Source organism: Taudactylus pleione, unplaced genomic scaffold (genome assembly GCF_031769625.1).
Source record: "Taudactylus pleione unplaced genomic scaffold, aTauple2 ptg000033l, whole genome shotgun sequence".
NCBI lineage: Eukaryota > Metazoa > Chordata > Amphibia > Anura > Myobatrachidae > Taudactylus > Taudactylus pleione.
The window spans coordinates 2,027,501-2,048,361 of NW_028284435.1; the positions used below are offsets into that span (position 1 = coordinate 2,027,501).

A 20,861-nucleotide genomic window follows, 5' to 3' on the forward strand; every position below is an offset into this window, starting at 1 on the left:
ACTTATTTACAGAGTACAGATCTATATTATGAATATTTGGTGTTTTTATAGCACTGTGTACTCCAAAACGCACATTGCGGAAAGATTTGAGATTTATGCAAGTTATGTAATTTTATACATTTACTAGGAGAGGCGTCACCAAAAGAAATATTGAATTCTATAGATCTTTCAATCCTGTGAATATCTTGTTCTGAAAGTACTTGGATGCCTAAACAAAGTTATATTGAAAAGTTCAAATTCCTTTACAAAACATTTATGAGCACCAGCTTTTATGTTTTTATTTTGAAAAATGTGTTAAATAAAATGATGAAATGCAAGAAGTTAAGTTTTTGCAGTTTGGAAAAGTTACTTGGATGAGATGGCGAAAGCTATTCAAAGCTACAGTAGGAGCAGAGGTAATGCATTTCTTCTGCACTTTTCAATTGGCTCCAGTCTCCCTTATGCAACAGGTAAGTGAAAAAATAGTGAGGTAAAAACATTGGTAAAATAGAGGAAGATAGTTATTCTGCTTCTCCCAAACGAATAATCAATTGCAGTAATATAATGGTTATATGGACAGGCAGTGAATGGTGGACAATTTAGAGTTGGAAATTGGTCAACTTTCTGTCTGGCCTAATTATGTGCATTACTGTACTATGCATGCATTACAAAATACATATATATCTAGCTTTTTTTGCATCTTAAGGGGCCTATCCATTAGGCGACCTGAAAAACTGAACGTCTAGCGTTCAGTCCTTAAGGTCGCCGGGTGTGGTGACCGCACTGAATGACTTTCACTGAACGTCATTCAGTGCAGGAGACCGACCTCCTATCTGTGAACATGTGGAACCTGATGCTCATCATCAGGTTGACGAGCATGTTCCACAGATAGTCGGGGGTCAGCAAGGACCCAGTGTGCACGCGCATCGCTGGTCCTTGCCGGTTATCCATTAGACGACTTTCTGAACGTTCCGACCAAAACCTCCTGGTTTTGTTCGGATCGTTCAAAAAGTTGTCTAATGGATAGGCCCCTTTAGACTGCAGCAACGTACTCCTGGGAAGTGTGATAGCAGGAAGGGTATATACATGTGAGTGTAGCACATACCCTGGAAATGCTACCTAGTTATACTGTACTTGGAAGCATCCCCAGAGTTGGTTCTTTGGAGGTTTATCTTTGGCGCTTACTGGAGCCTGGTGAAAAGATATGTGTTCTGATGATTACACCAAATATTGGGGTATATTCATCATCCCTTCATTTCTACAAAAGTAGGTAACAATTAACATTTTCACCTACTTTTGTAGCACTTAAGTTTCAGGGCCATTCAGTAAAAGTGATATCACTGATATTTCCTGGTTACAATTGACCTACAATAATTTCCACAGTCCCTATACTTTATTTTGGGGATGTAGAAATTATGTAATTCATCAAGTTCCGAAAAAGCATTTTTCTGGAACTTGGTAGTGTACACCATCCTGAGATGTGTACAGCCCCCGAATGTGTTCATTTCCGACAGCAGCCGCAGCCACCTTAGGGTTCTATGGGGGATGCAATGCTGTTGGATTTACCAAGCTCCGGAACCCTCCCCGGCATTGGAGGCTGAACATGCATTGTCAATAGACCGCGCATGCATAGAAGTCCCAGCACAGGAGTGAAGGGGCCGCTGATGAGGTCTCACGGATGGACTTCTTCCGGAACCCATGTCCCAGCACATACAATATAATAATGTGATCATGGGCACTAAAATCACGCCCAGATTGCATTGAGTATGTGATTATTGAAAATTGGGCCCTATGTGACTTTTATTAGCCATCCAAGGCAAGATAAAGAAGCATCAACAGAAAGGAGTGTCGAGTTCCCCAGCTGCAGAGCATTAACATTCCAGGGCTCCTGTTCTAGATTAGGATGTATTTCACTGCTAAATCTTTTGTCTTTTGTAATAACCTGCTACCTCATAAATATTCCCTGACAAACAGGGTCTAAATTAGAAGATCCTTTTTATGTTGTGAATACATACAGTTATTTGGAAACATTTTACTATGCCAGATGTAGGTATACACTCCTCATGTGCATTCCTCATGTGCACTGCTGTATGTAACTGGAATGTGCAATGTTTAAACATAGTTGCTGAGTTTAACTGAAATTGCATCTAAATTGCAAATGCATATTTGGCTTAGCCTGCAAAGCAAGATGCATCCAGCTCAGTAAGCACAGAATATGCACTGCTTTACTCCAGCACCTGGTTTACTTCAGGAGAGAACAATAGTATATGCACTTGGTTTACTCTAGGAAAGAACAGTAGTATGTGCAGTGAAGTGTGGTCAGGTGAGGCCTTTCCTGTCATGCTTAGGTATGCTCCAGAGTTTTGTCTATGAAAATGATGGGAAGACATTAAAGAAAATATCATAAATGTGTTCTTTGTGTTGTTCTGGCAATTTTTGTAGTCAAAACTCTGGAGCAGAAAGTGTATAGCAGGTGAGGCACTGCCTCCCCTCCCTACCTTTTCCGCACATCCCTGATCAAAACACACCAAAATTCCAGCACTATATACGGCTGCACCTTTGTATAATGCCCACATGACGCCTCGGGTTCATATATGTATGTGTAAATCTGGCTCTGATACTAGCCAGTGCCTCCCCAGCCATTTACTTCACTGCACGTCACTGAGTATATTTACCTGGTTTACTCCAGGAGAGAATAGTAGTATACAGGCATGGCCAAAAGTTTTGAGAATGACACAAGTATTGGTTTTCACAAAGTTTGCTGCTTCAGTGTTTTTAGACCTTTTTGTCAGGTGTTACTATGGTATCCTGAAGTACAATTACAAGCATTTCATAAGTGTCAAAGGCTTTTATTGACAATTACATTACGTTTATGCAAAGAGTCAATATTTGCAGTGTTGACCCTTCTTCTTCAACACTGAATACCACTGAATACCAACAGTAAAGCTTCCTGAGAACATTCATGTGTGGGGTTGCTTCTCAGCCAAGGGAGTGGGCTCACTCACAATTTTGACTAAGAACACAGCCATGAATAAAGAATGGTACCAAAACATCCTCCAAGAGCAACTTCTCCCAACCATCCAAAAACAGTTTGGTGACAAACAATGCCTTTTCCAGCATGATGGAGCACCTTGCCATATGGCAAAAGTGATAACTAAGTGGCTCGGGGAACAAAACATCAAAATTTTGGGTCCATGGCCAGGAAACTCCCCAGACCTTAATCCCATTGAGAACTTGTGGTCAATCCTCAAGAGGCAGGTGGACAAACAAAAACCCACAAATTCTGACAAACTCCAAGCATTGATTAGGCAAGAATGGGCGGCCATCAGTCAGTATGTGGCCCAGAAGTTGATTGACAGCATGCCAGAGCGAATTGCAGAGGTCTTGAAAAAGAAGGGTCAACACTGCAAATATTGACTCTTTGCATAAACTTAGTGTAAATGTCAATAAAAGCCTTTGACACTTATGAAATGCTTGTAATTTTACTTCAGTATACCATAGCAATATCTGACTAAAAGGTCAATAAACACTGAAGCAGCAAACTTTGTGAAAACCAATAGTTGTGTCATTATAAAAACTTTTGGCCAGGGCTGTATGCACCAGGTTTATTGCAGGAGAGAACAGTAGTATATGCACCTGGTTTACTCCAGTAGAGAACAGTGCTATATGCACCTGGTTTACTCCAGGAGAGAACAGTAGTATATGCACCTGGTTTACTCCAGATAGAACAGTGGAATATGCACCTAGTTTACTCCAGGATAGAACAGTGGTATATACACCTGGTTTACTCCAGGAGAGAAGATTAGTATATGCACCTGGTTTACTCCAGAAGAGAAGAGTGCTATATGCACCTGATTTACTCCTGGAAATGTAGCTTCACTGTGGTGGTGGTTGTAGTAGAGGTTGAGTCTCCCATATCCAAAATGCTTGGGACCAGGGGTATTTTGGATATTGGAATATTCCGTTGTTTGGAATATGTGCATACCATAATGAGATATCTTGGGAATGGGACCCAAATATACACACAGAATGCATTTATGTTCTATATACACCTTATACACACAGCCTGAAGGTCATTTTATACAATATATTTAATAATGTTGTGTATCAAAAAAAGTTTGTGTACATACATGAGATTGATTTATGTTTCATGACACCTTATACACACAGCCTGAAGCTTATTTTATACTATATTTTAATAATTTTGAGCTTTAAGCAAAGTTTGTATACATTGAACCATCAGAAAGCAAAGGTTTCACTTCTCAGTCATGCTAAAGATATTCTGTATTTTGGAATATTCCGTAGTTTGGAATATTTGGATATGGGAGACTCAACCTGTAATAAATAATACATTTACAGAACACAATTAATTTACAGTACAGTACATGTCTGATTAATAACTAATAAAGTCACATTCACCTTGACAAAAGAGATTAGAATAATATACTAAAACTAAATTAAATTTGTTATTAAGTTCAAAGCTACACACACTTACATCCATTACCTTCCACATTAAAAATGAAATGGAAATCTGCTTTATTGCTGTGGACCAATTGGTCCACAGCAATAAATTGGGGTTTTACACAATTGGGGTAATTCATCCCGGTGGGTAATGTTATCTTCAGGTCATGTTACCCAATAGCAGTCTATGGGCTTCTTATTAGGATGCTCCCCCTGAGAGGAATCCAATCGGATCCCTCCCATCTCCCCCAGCGGACTGTGGTCTCCTACGCATGCACAGAAGAATGCCAGAGGGACTTCTGGGTGTTAAACTCGGAAGTCCCTCTATCCTAGGGCATCACAAGCTCTTCTCGGGAGAGCTGTCCTTTGCGATTTACATTGCATTTCTAAGTACATACCGCGGTATGTACCCAATGAGAGGCAGGATGTACCGCATCGTGGATGTGATACTTAGTACATGCTGTCCCATGTGTCTCATTTGGCATGAATTTGGGCATTTATACATGTTTCATGCACAGTAAATAAAACCAATTTTTTTGAAAAATGTTGCAAATTGCATTTGCGTCCAACTCTGCATTTACCGTCAATAACTTACAGTAATAAAATATGAAAATACAGTCCGTCAAGCTCTGCCTAATACATACCTTGCAACTGATTCATGCACACAGTTAAATGTGCATCCGAAAAAAGGTTCCCTGTGGACTTATAACATCTCGGGATGTACACACAATGCTTTGAATAAAATATTCTCTTCCGAATGAATTGGTGGATCATCTTTTTTTATGTTTTTTGTTTTGTTTTGTTTTTGGTAACTTTTGGAAAAATGAATAAGTAGTAAAGAAAAAAATGGCATCAAATGACCTGGTGACTGGTCTCCATTATGAAGCCAATATAACACAATTTTGCTGGAGTAGCGAAGTAATTACATTTTAACACGAGAAGGGGGAACATTTCTACACATTTTATTATGCAATATAAAACAGATAAATATACTGGTAAAGAAAGGACTATATCTTGCTTGGCCACATGCTCTATGTAACAACCCTCTAGATGCCACTGTGATCCAGCTGTCTGCTTCATCAACGAAGCCTTCACTGTGAAACCTGATAGATGGATCCTTTACAGTCATAATGAATTCACAGTTAATGACACTGACCACTGGGTCCTCTAAAGAATCACCATGCCAAACTCCATTTCTTACCATAATCCCTTCAGTGCCAATGAGAAATGGAACTCATTATAAGGCAGAGGGATGTGACCCTCTCTGGCCATGTGCTTAACCAATGTCCTAATTTGCTATTGCAAAGAAAAATGTTATTAGTGCATTTTATATAAACAATGTCTGAAATTCCAGATAAGCAGTTTACTAAATAGATTCATTAAGTATCAAAGTATTACCCAATAAACAGATGTATTTACACCACAAATCTTGTGCAAAGATATTGGTACCTGTTAACCCTATTTAGTAAACAGTGTAAAGTCCTAAGCCCGAAAGAGAAATACACATCTTCCAATTATTTTGCTAATAATGATAAAAGTAACACTACATACAAAGACATACTCTTCGGTCTTGCACAAAATTTCACCTTATTGCTCCTAAATTGAAGATCCATAAATTTCAAGGGGCCGACGCACAGTTGAATGCAAGTTGGCTATAATTGCTTCTTTATTACATGCATGGAACTAGATGTGTTTATTTGCCTGTATGCATAATTATACATACTTCTCTGCAGCTGGAACATCCCAATCCATACTTTTGGTTTCAGGGGGCCCTAAACCACACACTCTACACCCAAAGTATACTTACCTCATACTTGCCTACTCTCCCAGGAGTTGCGGGAGGCTCCTGATTTTTCGGGTGACCCCCCACACCCCTGAAAGAGTAGACAGATCTCTCGCATCCAACCTACTTCCTAGTAAAGTAGACAGGATGGGAATATCTTCCGAGAAATTTGTGGGTCCATAAGAAGGGGGTGGGGCTGAATGACCAATATCACATCCTTTAGTCCTGCCCCTCCTCACGGACCTGCAAATTACTGGCTTTCCTGTAAAAGGGGGCGGTTCTAATGATGGCTATAGTCTGTCCCCGCCCCCGAAAGCTGAGAGCAGCAGCTCCTCTCCAGCTGCTCCCGGAAAGGATTCCTGAATAGTCGGTAAGTATGACATACCTTGCAAGCGTGTCCCTACTCCGCGGCACCATCAGTGACATCTTTGGGAAGATGGAGCTACGCAGTGACCGCAAAGACTCTGGCCTTTGCTCTCTAGTGCACATGCACCATCTTCCATCACTGGGAAGATGACGCTATGGAGGGGGAGGAAGGACCCACTTGCCGGAGCAAGGTAAGATGCCTTGTTAAGTGGGGCTGATGCTCAGTTGAAGGTGTCTGCTACATACGGGCGGCTCCCTTGGGCATTAATATGCCTCTTTTCAACACACTGTAAATACATATTATAGATATCCGCAAAACTGACTAGCATTCACCTCTTCATCAGCCACTAAATCTGTAACAGGTGCAAAGGCGTATCTCTAATGGAGTGGAAATTGATGCCCTTGTTTTACGACTATGTATTAAGTTTGGCAAGAAACTTCTCCTTTATAGCACAAAGTAGAGAAACAATAGGAAAAATCAGCTAAATGAAAACAAAACTGTATTTTATAGAAAATGGTGGCATTCTGTTTTTTTTTGGTAGTAAATGTATGTAATTAAATTGAGGAGTATTTGTTTTTGAGGTTTTGCCATTGCATTTAAATCACTGTAATATTAAAATAGAAAACATCTAATCTATAGGTTAAGATAGATTTAAAAATTATAATATGATTAGAAACCCTAATGCCCACATATGAATACCCGTACGAATTGGTGAGGTGGGCTCCAAAGAGCAACATTTTTAAAGACAGTCTGTGAATTAAATGCATTTCAGATCTGGTGTTTCTAAGAGCAGCACATGTTTTAAAACAGCTGTGTCTGGAATTTTCATTCCTGGCACACCTAATTCCTAAGAGTTATAGTATGTGGGTTTGTGGAAAGGTGGTTGGGGAATAACACTGCTTGCCTTACAAAATGTAGGTTATACACTTTTGCAATTACACAACAGAGGAAAGGCAGGAGGGGATTGTGGGAAATCTGTTCCTACTTAGTGGTTTTCCTCCATCTCTAATCAGCTATAATAATTTGTTAACAGGATCACAAGGTGCAGGTTACTATAGCTCCAAAAAAGTGATGGGATAAAATGTTTGAAAAGTGAAGAAAAAAGCATTATAATATTATTTTGTTCGGCCACTGCTCTCATACGTGATGATTAATTATCTTCATCAAACGAGTGAAAAGTAGACCAAGTTTATGTAGCTATTTAAATAACTCCCAACACAACCATTACAATGAATGCATATTAAATGATGTCAAGCTAATAAGCTTGTTAAAATAGCAGTTAAAGTCTATTATAAATATGTCTTTGGGGTCTGAGTTGTAACAAGAAAACATCAATAAAAGTAAAATTTTCTAAGTTTTTTTTCTCTATTTATATGTTCTTTGCAACTATTATAATGTAGTATACTTTATGCAACTGAATACTGCAGTAATCAGCTTACTTATACCCCTTTTCTACTGCCAGCAATAACACTGGTTTTTGCACGTGAGCGTGCAGCAACCCGGGTTATTTTGCTGTGTGAAACGGCAGGGTTGACTAAAGCCGGGTCGAGAGACCCCGCATTTCAACCCTGGTCACGAGCGGGGTTGAACGCGGGTTCAACCGGGCTCATGAAGCCATTTGAACGGTGTGACCGGCTCTCGTTCTCTGCATAGGGATAGCAGGCGCTTGGAGATCATCTCCAAGCGCCAGCTCCTCACGTGACTCCGATGGCATCATCGACCCGGCATTAGTGCTGGGTCGAGCCGTCTGTCTGCATGGGGTGTCCGCCGGGTCGATGATGCCATCGACCCGGCGGACACCCGGGTCCGCCCAGGATGGGCGCGTGAACATCATCCCGGGTGCAACCCGGCAAAGCAGTGGAAAAGGGGTATTAATAATTTATTGAACAGATGCCGTATTTAAAAAGAGAACAGAGACATATTACATTTTGGAGCCTTAAAAAGTACCTACTGTGCAGTGTTTAGAGATATGTATTTAAAATGCTATGTAACTTCAGTACTGGAAATATTCCTGACTTTATCACCTACCAGGGTAGGCTTGCACTGAGTTTTAGAAGGAGGCTATTAAAACAGCACAACAATAAGGTTAAGACAATACAGTAGTTTCTCTGGAGTGGATTTTTATCCCAATATAAGATCATAAATTACCAGTCTGCCCATGGGGACAATTCTGATCAAAAAATAAAAAAAGAATGATAAACAAAATTAGGGAGGCAGTAACTAAAGCTGGCCACATCAGAATTATATGCACACTGTCTGCAGAATTATACAAATATTGCATAAGAGAAATAAAGGGTATAGAGGGCTAGAATTGTGCTCTAGAAAAGGTATACAGCAGCCTGAGGGTTTCCTGGCTTCACCCAAATAAAAAACAAAATAATTAAACAATAATATAAATAGGAACCTCTCAAGGCACTAAACCTTAATGACTAAGTTAAATACATATTAAAATGTAAATATAAGAAGGAATAACATTTCCGTTAGTAGATTACTACTTCATCTACCAAGGGAAGTATTATTCCTTTATATGTTTAGTCATTTAGGTTGTTTAGCACCTTGAGAGATTCCAATTTATATTACTGCTGAAATATTGCACAAGAACAAAAAACTTACAAAAAAAGAGCTTTAAACATATAAAAGAACTATAATTATTACATAAAAATACAAAAATAGCACAAAGCAAAAAAGAGCTACAGTATGTATCTAAGTCACAGGTTGGTAGGCAGGGGTGTCATGTGAGCAGAGCCAGCCCTAGGCATAGACAAACTAAGCAAATGCCTAGGGGCATCCAAGCCCGTCTAGGGCCGGTGGAGGTTTGGTGAAGGCACGGCCGGGGCACCTTCTGCCGGCTGGGCAGAGACCCTGGCAGCTGCTACTGCACAGCATCCAAGATCGGAGCTCAGCTGACAGTTCCAATCGGACCTGCCAGCAGCAAACAGTGAGCTTGCAGTGGCAGTTTGCAGAGGCGGAGCACCTGGACGGCGGGTAGTGGTTAGCGCCGGGCCGGCTCTGAGACGTCACACAATCAGAATGAGCTTCTGCGCATGGGCAGAGGCTCATTTAGGATTTTAAATAATGGTCACCGGAGGGCTGCTGCACCATGGAACTTTGTGGAGTTCGGAGTAGAGAGTCGCACCTCATGCCTCTGGGCTCCGCCTCCAGTGATCATCAAACACAGCTGCGGCCTGCCAGCCTGAGACAGGAAAGCGGGTCCGCCGCCCACAGCTTACTGTACCTTCAGTCGGACATCTCTGCAGGCTGCGCTTAAGTTTGGAACTGGGAGAGTGCTGGGGTGCTGTGATGCTCACTGCTGGGAGAGGGGTGCTCTGCTGAAATAGAGGTGGTGGGTGAAGGTGGGTGCTGATACCATGCTGTGCTGGGATAAGGGGGTGCTGTGCTAGGGGGACACCACCCAAAATCTTGCCTAGGGCTGGCTCTGCATGTGAGTGACCAGATGGTGGGCAGGAGTGGTATATGAGTGGCATGTTGGTGGGCAGAGTTGGCATGTGAGTGAAGAGCAGGTGTGCAGAGGGCCATGTGAGGGGATACGCTAGTGAGCTAAAGGTTATGTAAGCAGAAAGCTGTGGGGGTAAAACTGGGTGCAGCAAGGAATATGTGAGAGAAAAGGTGGCGGGCAGAAGTATAGGATGAGGGAAATGTTGGTGCACAGAGTGGCATCTCATGGAAAAGCTGATGTCAGTTGATGGGAAGTTTAATCCCATCCAGCTCTACCTTCAAACACTGAAATCTGATGTTGTGGGCTAAACCAGTATTCAACATATCAATTTGCTGGGAACTAGTTTGAGGCATCACATGCAAGTTCTTCTGTGTTGTCACTAGCTCCTAGTGACTGCTTTCCTGGGTAAGGTATGATATCCCCGTGGTGACCATCCCGTCAGTCACAGTACCAGCAGTGGAATCCCAATAGACAAAATTCTCATGGATATTGGTGTGTATTCTAACTCTTACCCTAACCCACCCCTCTCCCTAGTGCCTATCCCTAACCCTAACCATCATTATTTGTCTGTAGTTTGACCCATCGGGATTCTGCTGCCGGTATGGTGACTATCAGGATGGTCACCGCTGGGATCCTGACCACATCACACTTTCCCTTACGTACAGTACTAGTTCGGCCTAAAAATGGCTGCTATCAATGTGTGTAGCTGATAGGTCCACTTTCAATTTATAATAGTGTCTGTCATTCAGCGCAAAATCCAAGATCTGAGTAATGGAGCATACACACGGTCAGATTTGTCAGATGATCGATTGAACGATTTGAACGATTTTACCAAAGTTTTGAACGATTTGAACGATTGAGCGATTTTTGACTGCATTAAAATGAATGGAATCGTCCAAGTCTGACTGCAAACACATCAGATGTCAGATATCGTTATCTGACAAAACGGGAACGCGCATCGTTGATCGTCCATCGTTCAGGCATGTCAGATATGTCAGATTTTCCTTCAGATATGAACGACTGAATGATTTTTAAATCGTTATCGTTCAGATCTGAAGGAAAAATCTGACCGTGTGTATGCACCATTACTGAGCATGTGCAATTCTGTCTCTATGTGTGTGGCAAACACTGTATGCTGATAAATCTGGTTATTCAGTAATTGGGCTGAACAGCTGTTGTTACTCTAATAACAATTGTTATTCTTCTACTTTATGTATCCAGTGTGCCCCCACCTCTTAGTTCATAAGGGGAAGGGTCATTTTTACCATATGTTTCATGTTATTGTATGCCATTTGTTTGTATCATGTTCCTCGTAATGTATAGTGTTGTGTAATATGGTGGTGCATAATAATAATAATAATAATTAATAATAATAATATTGCCCCATTTATCTGTCTGATTTCAGTCTTCTTTATAACAAAATTAACAATCACCAAAGTGTCTATAGTGATTACTGTGAGCACTAGATAAAAATAGAAACTAAAAGAAACTCATGTTTGTACGCAAATGCTGATGTTTATGCAGATTGAGCGATTATTAGCCATTGCGCATAAGCTGCACTGCACACGTGCAGCGATTGTATTGCGATTACTTTCGCACAGAGGATTCATTCGCAAAGTTATTGACAGGTAGTCAGCGTTTGGAGAAGGTAATGGGGGTTGGCTACAGAAACGCAGACATGTTAGAACCGTTTAAACACTGTTTTCTGAGCGTGCATAAATTAGCCACTGCGTTCTTGCTCGCATCAGGAACGCCCTCAGTGTGTCTGGAGACTCGCTGTGTCTGAGATAGGTTAGACCTTCTCTAACCTATCAGGCTAATGACCGCCTGATTTACATTCGATGTTTCCAAAGTTTCCGGTTATGTGTATGAGCGGCAGATGTGAGATGCTTTCAGTGGGCGTCTCTATGTAATGGACGGCAGGGGGAGTCATTAGCATGTTTTCACAATTAGCATCCGTGAGCGATTGCAACTGCGATTGCATTTGTGTACAAACATGAATCAGGCCCTATATTATATATAAAGGGATAAATTATAATTATTACCAAATTTACTAAAATTTTTAAATAATTTACAAACTGTAATAATACTGAATCTATAGGAATAAATGAAGTAATACTGTTTTGAAAAAAACCCCCAGAAAGACGTACTGGAGTTGCAGATGTGTTTGAATTGTGTGTCTTCTAGCTTCCCTTGTTGTTACTAGCAATTCTTTGTAGACCGTAAAGTCTCCTTTTACCGTCTTGCTAGCTATGTTTTTCCCCCCTTTTTAAAATGCACTTCCAGATAAATGCCAGTCATTTGGCCAGGGCTAACTTGCAGAAGGAGCAGCAAGCACAGATGGTACTAATGCATAAATGTAATCTAGCAAAAGGATGCCAGCGCCAATGTAGAAATGTTCCAAATAACTGCAGCGCACTTACAGGCATACAGCAATTGGCAAGGTTAAAGCTGAGATTTGTGAGAGCTTACCATTCCCAAGTCAACAATGGAAATTCTAAAACAAATGAGCATATTTTATTTATTTAGTCTGCCTCTTCACGTACAATACACGGATATTACATTTACACATCCTGCAGGTATGCAATACGCTAATGTGCATCACTTTTAACACTGATTGAGGCAAATTGCTCCTGAAGTACTTAGAAATTGGAGGTTGTGTTCATACGTATAAATTGTTAGATATTACAAATGTCAAAGTATAGGAGTCTCGTTAAATTGAAAAGATTGACTAAAGGACAATGGCCCTCATTCAGAGCCGCACGTTAACAACAGTACGCTCGTTGCGTTCCGATGTTGACTAACCGCGCATGCGTCGGTGTTACACTGCGCATGTGCGTACGGCAGATTGCGAGCTTTTTTTCTCTCGTTCCTAAAATAGCGTACAGGAAGTGACATGTCAAATGTGATTGACAGAACAGGGCGTTTTTGGGTGTTGACGGGGGTGGAGATGAAAAAACGCAGGCGTGGCGAGGCGTTTTTGGGGCGTACATACATTAGCAGATGCGAACGTCAAATGTGTTCGGACCGTCTCATACGTCACTGAAACATCCGCTTTCCCTTCAAAATGCTCGCACAGCTTAGGGTCAGGATTACTCGACCACATTGGCGATGGCCTTCTCCTCCGTCCCGGGACTCCACGATGGTGCAGCGATTAATCGCGGCTGGTCAGTAAAGTAATTAGTGTTGGATTGAAATCCGGCTTGGTATGTGTTTGGAAAGCAGTTTATTGGGATAGCACAAAAGCGTACGCAGGTGGAAATCAGAGCTGCTAATGTCATGATTACACAATCAATTAGCGTACATTTTGGGGGTTTTATTTTGGCCACAATTTGGTGGTTATGGCCTATTGTAACAATAATGTCATCATCTTTTAATTAGCTCCCCTTTTTTTTGGTTTACTGTGGAATTTGCATCGCTATGTGATTTTTTAAACGTTCCTTAAAGAGGCCTTTTTTTTTTTTAAAGAGGGTCAGTTTTTGCGTTTAAGGCCAGGATTAAATGTAACCCATTTGTACAATAATGTCACAATACAATGTCAGTGTTTTGTTTTTAATTTATTGTTTACACACAAACAAATTGGCCTAATATTGTATTGCCTTTTTTTGTGGCCAAGATATTTGATCCAAAAAAAAATATAACATAACTACTAACATAAGCGTAAATACAAAATTTAAAAACATTTCACAAGAAAGGAGAGGGAAGTTTTGACCAGAAAGGAATATGAGCCAAGCACAGAAGGAGTGTGGGAAAAGTCGCCATTGCTGTCACCGTTTTCTCGCCCGTTTGGCTGGGTGAGGGTGGGCGCCAGACCGGGTCCGGGATGCCATCGGGCTGGCCTGTCCAGAGGCAGATGTTGTGGCCTCTGGACTAGGCACAGGGCTAGGCACATTTGGAGGATTGGCTGATGTTGTGCCAGAGGTGGAGGATCCGGATGTTCCGGCAGGAAGGGAGGTCGGCTCCACCATGTGCTGGCGAACGAGCTGCTCCAGGGCATCGGCGATGCGGATGTTGGCCCTGGTATTTTCCGCCAGGGCCTGACCAATGGTCACGTTGGCCGCAGCATTTTGCTCCAGGGCCTCAGCCACCCGTATCAGACTGGCGTCCATCCTCTGCAGAATCTCCGTATGGCAATCCGATTTAAAATTGAGTTCTGTGAGGAGGCCCACTGCCTGCGAGGGGGCACGCCCTGGACTGGCTTCTGCAGGGTCCTCAGCCGGATGTACTGGTTCCTCCCCTGCAGAGCCAGCAGAAATTCTGCGCCCAAGGCTCCCCTCTGGAGCAGACTCATCCGCCTCTGTCTCTGTTAGGAAATTGGAGAAAAGACTCACATTAGAATCTACATATTGGCACAATAGCATTTCTGAGTTGGTGACATCACAAGACTTACCTTGGCCAACATGAGGAGCCGCAAAGTCTGGCATGTCCGTATCCATGTTGGACACGCCAAACACCTCCACAGCCTGCACACACCCCTGTGCCATCTCTTCTAAGTCTGTCAACTCCAATGACACAGGGGTGGGACCCCCACCTGTCCCCCTTGCATGCCTAGCCCTGTCGGCAAGTTTTTGTTTGAGACGATATTTGAAGTCTGCCCATCTGTGGAATGAATTTGGAACCATTATCCTTTTTTTTACAATGGGGTTTGTTTATAGGATGGGAAAGTGTTTACTTACCGCCGTTTGACATCCCGGGCTAGACGGACATAATCACCCACCCTATTGACAGCAACGGCGACCTCCTCCCACATTCTCCACTTCTGGCTTTGGCTCATATTCCTGGCTGCCTGGGGCAGGATGTCAACGCACTTCTGGATCAAAACCTCCATCTCCTTGCTTGTGAAATGTGGCTGCCTTTTTTTTTTGCCAGCTTTGGCGGGTTGACTGGGGCCAGCAGTCTCTTCCATGTCATCCTCCTCACCTATTTGGGTAAATATGCAGATTTAGCCACTTCACAACTTGCACAATATTATGTTTTAAAAGAATCATTGACACAAAATGCATGAAGGCCTTACCGCCGCAATTTTGACTATTGTTTCCCTGGTTTGAAGCCATGTCTCTGCTTCCAGCATGAAATCATCCAGAAATTCTATGTGATTTCGTGACGTATTTATACATGCGTCCTTAGTTTGCGGCCGCATCATTGATTGTGCGTCCCTATGATTCATCCTTAATTTGTGCGGGAAAATAAACACTATTTATGGCTTGGTGTGTGTGGAGTCGAGGTGGGGTTGTTGGAGTGTTGTCGGTTAAGTGGTTTGGATTTGGTTGTTTGCGTTTGGAGGATTTGGCAGAGTTGGTTTTTTGTTTGTTTTTGCTACATTTCTTTGGTTTTTCCGTTCGCATTTTTTTCATTTTTTCCACATCCTTTCCTGATTTGGTAAGTTTTGTGCATTCAAATTTGTGGCCAATTGGTGTATTCTTCTGTTTTGTGGTTCGTTAATTTGTTTAACACTCATTTCATCTTTTTTAGTTTTTTTTGGTTTTCGGACCCAAAGAAGTTTTTTGTGGAAATCTTATATATTCGAGTTGTGTAAGTCCATTTTTTGTCTTGCATTTGCGAATTAATTACCGCATTTTTGACTGTTGGTGTAGTGACTTGCATTTGCAAATTAATTACCGCATTTTTGACTGTTGGTGTAGTGACTTGCATTTGCGAATTAATTACCGCATTTTTGACTGTTGGTGTAGCGACTTGCATTTGCGAATTAATTACCGCATTTTTGACTGTTGGTGTAGCGACTTGCATTTGCGATTTAATTACCGCATTTTTGACTGTTGGTGTAGCGACTTGCATTTGCGAATTAATTACCGCATTTTTGACTGTTGGTGTAGTGACTTGCATTTGCGAATTAATTACCGCATTTTTGACTGTTGGTGTAGTGACTTGCATTTGCGAATTAATTACCGCATTTTTGACTGTTGGTGTAGCGACTTGCATTTGCGATTTAATTACCGCATTTTTGACGGCTTATTCATCATATAATCCAGTTTTGCTTTTCCCTTTTCCATTTTTTGGGTCCATTTGAACCCTATTTGACGTACGGTGTGCAATGTCGTTTTCATCGATGGCCAAATGTGTTTTTCCACTATTTTCTGTGTTGGCTTGCAACAATTTTTAAACAAAAAAAACACCCTCTAAATTTTTGAAGTCTCATTGTTGGCTTTTTTACAGTTTATACGTATCATGACAATACCCCGGCATGTAAGCAGCTATGGATGGTATCAGAAAGCTAAGTTGTTTTTTCTTACTTTTGGGGTGGGTCAAAAGCCTTACATTGTAAACTTTGAATTTCAGGTAGATCTGGGGCGAATTGTTCTGGCCCTGCTCCCGGAAGACGACCAACCTCAAACTCGTCCCAGGCGTAGGCATCGTAGGCATGCAAGGCCCCAGATATTTCGAACACGTGTCACCCTTTTTGGAATGCCCGATGATGAGGTTTTAAGACGCTACCGTCTACCTCCCAAAATCATCATAGACACTCTCTCATTAATAGAAAGTGATCTTGAGCGGCAAATTGACAGTCCAACAGCAATACCACCACTGACGCAATTTATGGCGGTGTTACATTTCTGTGCCTCAGGATCATTTCAAACAACGGTGGGAATAGTGGCGGGCATCTCCCAATCCTCCTTTTCCAGGATCCTGAGGGCAGTGATGGAGGCACTTTTCAAGCACCTCCATCATTTTATTAAAATGCCTTTGGATATGGGTGCCCTTAGTGTGGCCAAGGCCAATTTTTACCAAATAGCTGGCTTCCCACACATCATAGGGGTTGTGGATGGTACTCACATACCACTTCAGCCTCCAGCACGGCTGGAGGCAATATTTAGAAACAGGAAACACTATCACTCCCTGAATGTAATGGTGGTATGTGATGCCTCCCTCCAGATCCTGTCCCTGAATGCTAAATTACCCGGAAGTGCTCATGACTCCTTCGTCATCCGGCAATCAGGGATATGGCAGAAATTAACCAACCTACAAGCTGGTGATGCGTGGCTTCTGGGTAAGTGGAGACCTTTAGTACATAACAATGTTAAGCTTGATACACAGTGTTCCTGATGTGGTCTATTTTTGTTCACAGGAGACAGTGGATACCCTTGCATGTCCTGGCTGCTCACTCCTTATTTGGCTCCCACACCAGGGCCACAAAGTGCGTATAATTCCGCACTTACAGCCACCAGGCAAGTGGTGGAGCGCTGTATCGGCCTTTTAAAAGGCCGATTCAGATGCCTCCACCGCTCTGGTGGCGAGCTCATGTATGTGCCGGATATGGTGTCGAAAATTGTGGTCCTGTGTGGGATATTTCACAACATTGCCATAAGGAGTGGTGTCCCAATGCAGCCAGAGGATGCCTTACCTGAGGATGGCCCCCCCGAGGTTGGTCGAAGGTCAGTATGTGGGGGGGCCATACGCGATGATGTGGTGGCCAGATTTTTTAGGTAAGTTTGAACAAAACTCCAGTGTTTATACCTAATGTGTTTGTGTTTTTTGGCGAACATCTAATTTATTTTTATTTTTCTCACCATCTTCTGTTTGTTCACATAATCTTTGGCACTCCAACGCTCACTACTTCCTGCTACCCTTACCAAACCTGGATCTGGTCCTTTTGGGCATATATTCTGGAACCCATATCGCAACGCCATGTTTGTGGAATCATGTTGGCATGGTCCTTCGTCAACCAGTTCTTGATTTTGTGTTTTTATTTAATTATTTCTTGGTATGTGTTGTATTTGAATTTATCACTGTGTATTTTTTTTGGGAATGACCACTTTGTTTTCTCTGTTATGTTGTGAATAAATGTTTGAAGAGTGAAATGGTCTTCCTTTTTTGGGACGTTAACAGCAAGTGTAACCAGGTTAACACAAGTTACATTTGACTAAGGGGTAAACCAGTACTGACGCCAGTTGAGCAAAACTGAAATATGTTTTCAGCTTCCCAATCCACACCAAAAGGAAGCCTGGCCCAACCTTGGGATTTGTAAGATTGGCCTAAGCAGCTTGCGCACCAAGTAGGAACCTGGAAAATGTAGAAATCTGTAATTGACACTACACCCAAAAAGGGAAATGACATTGTTACTGTTATGTGTTTCTGGTGTCTGTTTGACATACAAAGACAAAACACAATCTAACTTTTAAAAAAGGGAAATCCTTGCAGGAACTTATGTCAGGCTAAACTATCTTGGTTTTGGTTTTTAAAAATGAGCCACAACGTATATTTGTCTTAATAAATTTATTTGGAAAATAGAACCAAAAAAAAAAATCTAATGCCGAAGGAGGCCAGACAGCCGGTCGAGGGCCACCAGAAGGCCGATTACATGTTGGCGCATCTGCCCCACAACATCCGCCACTTCTTGCCGACGCCTCTGTTCCTCTGTGGGTGAGAAAAGTGTGTGGGTTAATACAACAATAGGGAATCCACAGAAAAACTTAAAAAAAAAACCAAATCACTCCTAAACCCAAAAACAGAAATAAAAAGGGTGGGCTGGCAAAAATACAAGGCCTAGGTACAAATTCCCACAGGTATGATATGTGTATGCTTAAATCACCAGGAAGAGGTAAACAACAAAAGTCAAGCCACAAAAACACGAAGAAAGGCACGACACATGATTACATACAAACAGTTTGTGCTTTAAAAAAAAAATTAAAAAAACATACCGGGAGACAAATCGGGAGCTCCGGCCAAACCTCCATGATCCTCCTCGGAGGATCCGTCATTCCCCAAAGAATGGGGCGGAGTTATGCTGGACTCCGGGGAGGGGGTAATTGGAAGAGGGGTGGGTGGAGGAGAGGGGGAAGTGGGACGGAGGGGAAGGAGGCCCGACATTTCCGGGAGAGGGTCTGGGAAGGATGGGGAGGAGTGGGGAGTAGGGGAAAGATTTGGGGTGGAGTGTTGGCTGGGGGTTGGGGAGAGTGGGCGGGAACGCCGTCTGGACGGACGTTGACGGCGGAGTCTTGGCTGTCCCCCTAAAATATGTCAAAGAAATTGCGTTTAGTTTATGGACAAATCCGGGCAACCAAACAAAAAAAAAAAAAATAAAATAAAATAAAACCAAAAAAAATAGCAGTAGAATTAAAAAATCAGAAATAGAGGGGAAACATGCAGACGCAGATATGAGTACCAATAATAAATAGAACAGACAGGAAAACATGCAGACGCAGATATGAGTACAAATAATAAATAGAACAGACAGGAAAACATGCAGACGCAGATATGAGTACAAATAATAAATAGAACAGACAGGAAAACATGCAGACGCAGATATGAGTACAAATAATAAATAGAACAGACAGGAAAACATGCAGACGCAGATATGAGTACAAATAATAAATAGAACAGACAGGAAAACATGCAGACGCAGATATGAGTACAAATAATAAATAGAACAGACAGGAAAACATGCACACGCAGTTTGCCCCACAAACACAAACATTAAAACCACAATACATAACACTTACTTGCCAGGATCTGCATGCGAAAGCATGCCAGCAAGCGGGGCGTTCGCTGTTGCAGGTCGGACCACCTGCGCTCCAGCTGCCCGATGTTGCGGCGTGAGCCGAAGGACCGCAGGCGGGACCGTACCTCCGCATACGCGGAGCGCTTCTGCCGGTTGGTCATGGGTTGAGGCTGGCTGGTGATCCGGCGATCCATGACCTCCGTAAGCACCAGCAGCTCACGCCTGGTGAATGCGGAGGCTCTCATGATGGCAATGGTGTTTTTCTTAAAAATCATTTTTGATAAAGTGTGTAAAAATTTTCTGATTGGCTAATGTATTTTGGAAATTAACAGGAGCAATTTTATTGGTTAGTGTATGAGTCATGTGTTCGACAGGGCCAGAAATCTCTGGAGAGTTAGGATAGGCTTGATGCAGTGACATGCGTAAGCAAATTTAAATAAAGAAATGAACCCAGGGAAATATGCGGGGATCCACAGCAATAGTACAATTGTTTAATTGTGGTTCACATGTTTTTTGAACAATAAAAGCGAATGTTTCATCCGTACGTATTCTGCGGGTAAACACAAACACGGACAAGAGTAAAGTTTCTTGCATTGTGTTGAAAAAAAACAAACAATTAAGCTAATTGATACATTGATTGGCATGATACGATTGATGGAGGTAGGCAGAATAAAGGAGCAGGTAATCGACATCTGACAAGGCCACTTCCTGTTTATACGTGTGCGTGCGTTCCTTTCAAGCCATTTCGGGGATGTACGCTCGCTATTTCGTACGCTCGTTAGTTAGAGGAGGGGTCGTCAGAGTTTAGGGAGGAATTTTAGATGCGAACGAAAATACGAGCGAGCCATTGAATTTAAATATTTTTGTACGTACGCCTAACGTACGTGCGCCCGCTTGCGAGTGGGTCTGAATGAGGGCCAATATGTGAAGAAATGTGGAACAGCAGAGCCATTACATAGTTACCTTTGCCTTTAGGCCTCAAACCCTATAACTCAGGGCCTGATTAAGCTTTGGAAATAGAGTGAGAATTAGCATTTAAATGTGTACCTGGACAAACCATGTTGCAAAGCAAGGGGTATAAAAGCTAATTTTTTTGAATGTAGTGTAAATACTGGCTGCTTTTCTATGTAGCCCACAAATACTGCACAGCTTTATTATTACACTGCACTTTAGATGTCAGTTTGGACATGCCCCTCCCATATCTAAATCTCTCTACATATTTTAAATCTGCCCCTCTGCAGTGCAGCATGGTTTCACCAAGATGATCAATTAAGTGCTAAATCTCACTCTATTTCCAAAGCTGGATCAGGTCCTCAATTCAGTGTTACAATATTATTGCTTTATTAAGATGTTAAGT

General features: G+C 42.1%; 1 protein-coding gene across 3 annotated transcripts in view; it reads right to left on the reverse strand.

The window, feature by feature from the left end:
• ANTXR2 (ANTXR cell adhesion molecule 2) overlaps positions 1-20,861 on the reverse strand; it is a 236,625-nt gene that overhangs the window by 2,870 nt on the left and 212,894 nt on the right. The window lies entirely within an intron of this gene.